Here is a 4,610-nt window from a genome sequence, read left to right as displayed (position 1 = left end):
ACAACATAAAAATCTTCAGCAATTCTGTGTCCTGTTTAATTTAGTATTTGTTACGCAAGCACGGTGTTTCCTCCTCTCTCTCTTAGAATTAGATGTTCACATGACACCTACAAGAACATTTTTAAACCCTGAGATATTTTAATGTGAGTGCACGACAAGATCGCAAACATTTTAATGTCCTATTACTCAAGGGATCAGCGGAGGTCATTTCACAAGGTGCACAGCTTTTATAAATAGACACGGTCAAAGAGTGACGGAATTATTCAGTTGAACATGAGCCAAAAGACATAAAACCAGCCCGTACACTGAAAGCTACTTGACTCACAACTTCTCATGGAGAGTGGAAGCTCGCTGTCCCACACAGAATGAGAAACAAGGGCTGTGTCTGAAATCATTCCCTTGTTTACTCCGACTCATTTCCCTTTAAATTAGACACACGGTGCATCACCCTGAAGCGAGCAGCAAACTGAAACGTCTGACACATCACTGCTGTGGTGTCGCACCATTAAGTTCTGAATCTGCAAAGTGTGGGACATGGCGTGGTGGGTTTGTCAGCAGAAGTTTTTATGCCACTGAGGATAGGCAGTACCTTGTTTGTAAAGGGTGTTATATAGTGTGCGAATTCGACAGTCAGAAGTCAGACACTGAATTAAAATGGCCCAGGGTAAATGTGGTGCACTGTGGTAAATAGAGAGTGATGCTTACTGAGCTCAGAGACAAGTCAAAGCGTGAACCTCCCGTCAGCCACAAAGAATAGCTGAGGGAAACAAATGAATCTAAGCTCATTCAACTATAGAACAGAACATTGATGCTTTTAAGGAATTAGCATATTTTATTGTTCAATGGAAGAATTTGTTCGTGGGGGATGGTGTACATTGAAATCATTATATAGTTCTACTATAAAGGATATTATATAATTAAATACATAAAGAGTTTAGACAAAAATACTTATTTCACAATATTGCCAAGTCTGTCTTTGAACCAGTTATGCAGAATGGCTCATAAACCTGTTTGATGTATAACTTGAACAAAACCTTTCTGTTTTATGTGACACACAGTAAACATGTGTGTGAACATGCGGATGTAAAGACTTTTATATGTGTACACACATAACAAAGACAACAGTGATGCTTCAGACCTCACTCTGTAACTTTGACTAATAGAGAGTCCTGGTTTTTATGTTGTAAAGTAAAGTGCAAATCAACACCATAAAATGACGCTGATATGTGGGTCATGTTCACACACAGTGAACATGTGTGTGAACATGCGGATGTTAAGACTTTTATGTGTGTACACACACATATCAGAGCCGACAGTGACGGGACTTTTAAGCATGAGAGGTTGGGAGTCATTTTATGGAGATGTTTTGTGTCTCTATGAGTCAAAGTTACAGAGTGATGTCTAAAGCATCACTGTTCTCTTATCTTCACATCATTGGTTGCAGACAGGCAGCATCTGACCTGACATTTATCAATCAATTTCACTGTGAAAAAAACTGAAGTACAACTCACAACAATGTTTTAAACATTACATTTAATATTAAGATACATTTATTTGTCCGAAACACATGCACAGACATGCACAAGCACACTCATGCAAGGCGGGAAATTTAACCTCTGCTTTTAACCCATCTGGTACAGGACACACAGAGCAGTGAGCAGCCATGTACGGCGCCCGGGGAGCAGATGTTGGGGGAGTAAGGTGCCTTGCTCAGGGGCACTAGACAGGGTAGGGAGAATCCTCTTGGATTTTTGGACAGATCAATCCAGGTTCGTCTTTTTGTTGTTTCTCCGTGGAGTCGAACCAGAGACGAACCAGAGACCTTTTCTGCCCATAGTCCAAGTTTCTGCCACTAGTCCACCACCTCTCATGTGTATCTAGTGGCATCTACCCCTGCACTGTGCATGTTATACTTGCACTAAGCTGCACAACCTTCCCTTGTGGAGCGGCAGGGTGGCAGACTAAAGCAATCAAATTAATAACAACAAAGACAGGATGGATGCAAGTGGGAGGGAGGGAAAGATAGATGGACAGAAACAGCTCCTGCTGATGAGGGTGAACCAGTAGGCCGCTGGCTGTTTGTTCCACATCAGAATGTCAAGCAGGGCACCAGCAGCCTGCGCTGAGTCATGGAGGTGAAAATAATGTCAGGCGTTGGTGAAGACGAGTCACAAGACTCCCAGGACCCCAAAGTCATCCACAACTCAACAGCAGTGCACACACGGCTGAATACTACCCACACTGCATCGTCACAGGCATGAATTTTCTCCGCCTGGAGACGTGTGTGTGGTTAGATACACTTGGAGATAACGTGACTTCACTTCTTTCTCTGTAGTCAGTGCACACTTTGAGGCTGTGCTAATGTCTTCACACCACAAACCACACGAGGAACCGGCTGCCACACGTCATTCCAATGAGACCCATGTCCTGATGTGTGATGTTCCCCCTGATTCTCCAGTGGACAGCGTGGGGAAGTTGTCTAAAGTGAACTTTCAGCTTCGCAGCAGCTGCAAATGGTAGATCTGTGTATAGTGCGTGTCGTGGCTATTGCTGCAGCACCACTGGCGGTGCAGCTGCCTCAAATCAGCCACCCAACAGCGTGCAACACTATGGCTGGGGGGGGGGCGGTGTGAATGTTGTCACTCCTCACCAAGTCCAGGGACCTGTGGATTTTTTTTGTCTTCAGCGACCTGTTCTTGGTCATGACAAGTTGATAGCAGGAGCGCCTCATCCATCAGACTCAACTCGTATTGATCATGCTTTTATACTGTAGCTCGCAATCACAGAGAGTGGAGAGATGGGAGACAAGGTGTGATAGTGTGGGTTTGTTCACTAGGGTGTCAAGGTGTGAGTGCAGTGTCAAGGTCCCGGTGCTGTCTCCACCAGGGACCGGCTCAACTTGTATCTGTCCATAGATGCTGGGCCACAAGAGAAAATCAGGTTTTGACGTTTTATAGTTTTAGTTTATTTATTGTCACTTGTCAAGATTCAAGATCAAGAGATTCAAGATTCAAGATTCAAGATGTAGCTGTACACGACTGACCAATTGCTTTAGATAAAAGTCAGACATTATTCAGAAAATAAAAATCACAGGGGAAGACAGTCATTTCTCTGGTTGATCAGCCAGAACTACACATTCACTTCACCCCAAAAACCTATTGCCGCTTAGTTTCCTTAATCCTCACACAGGGGGTTTGGAAGGAGGAGTGTGATTATTTCGCAGGCAGGAAGTTAATTGTGAGTCTTACGCTGTCTGCTTGTCACATACGTAGAGTCTAAAATATGAAAGCTTGGCCCAAATCTTGTTGAGGGAAGCTTTTGGTTCTCATTTCCTTTCGCAGCCCCTGAGCTTAGCGTTTGACAAAGTGCCTCCTCAGCAAAGGGCACGATTATTTCTAATATGACGTGAAGAACATTTTCTCTGCAGTGTGATTAAGTTTACTTCAAAAGACAGGTTGTCATTAGTAATACAGAGAGTGGACCATTTCAAATAAGAAATGTAGATAACTGTGAATGTTTTTTAGTCTTTTAATGTATATTTTTTTACTTATATGTGCTTTACACCCTAAAAATATTTATATTCTATATAAAACTGTAAAGGCACATTCAGGTTGTTATCTTCCTACTAATGCCATGGTTTGTCTGTCTGTCTCCTGAGCAGAAAAAGCACCACATCCATTTTGTTGCTGGAATGCTTAATACAGAGCTGAATTACAGGACTTTTATTTTGAAAAGTCATTGACTTGGGTCAGAAGATTGTGTCAATTGCATAACAGACATGTGAAATCGCCAACATGCAATGTCTAAAATATAACAGCAGTTATTACAGTGGACGATGACAAAGAACAAATCTGTTTCATTGATCAGTTACGACAATTAGACTATAGAATCTTCACTTTAGATAAACCAGGTAGGATGAACACGTTTTCTAACTTCACTCTGCACCATTGATTGTTTATAAAAAAGCTCTGCACAGAACGTCCAGCGAACAAACTTCAAAACAAAAAGTGACAGTGTATTGTAGAACAGTTTAAAGAAGGAAAGTAGCTCTGGTGCGTTGAAGCAGAACAAGAAAACCGATTTCACACAGGCAGGCTTACAACCGGCACTGCACCAGTGATATAAGCTAGTTAAAATTAGGGTCATGTTTTTGTGGTAGTAAAAATAGAGCAGCAGCAGGGTAACATGCTGATGATGTGATGGAGAACTGTACGGGACTCCATAACCCAGTTTGCATTCGGGAATATTTTTGATCATTGTCAGCAGAGCTGGCAGCACAGTCGATCTCATACTCACTGATTAAATGAGGACTGAATATTCTTTCTACACAGAATGCAAAGGAGGAGTGGTATTTAGGTCAAGTACAGTCGATTACAAAGTACAGTGTGTGTGGACACGAGTTTAATATACTGACAACGATAACTGTCAATAATTAATGTCACACAGTTGTGATTCCAGATGAATTAATTAAAAGCTTTGTCTTTCTGCTGCTCTAAACTCTGGATGTCCGGAAGACTCTGCAGCTCAGGATGTGTTTTTATGTTCCTTTTATATCTGGAGTAAATAATAGAAGACACAGGCTGCGCTTGTTAGAGTGACCAATGCAGACG

This window comes from Limanda limanda, chromosome 5, assembly GCF_963576545.1.
Source record: "Limanda limanda chromosome 5, fLimLim1.1, whole genome shotgun sequence".
Classification (NCBI taxonomy): domain Eukaryota; kingdom Metazoa; phylum Chordata; class Actinopteri; order Pleuronectiformes; family Pleuronectidae; genus Limanda; species Limanda limanda.
Note: the sequence above shows the minus strand (reverse complement) of the source record.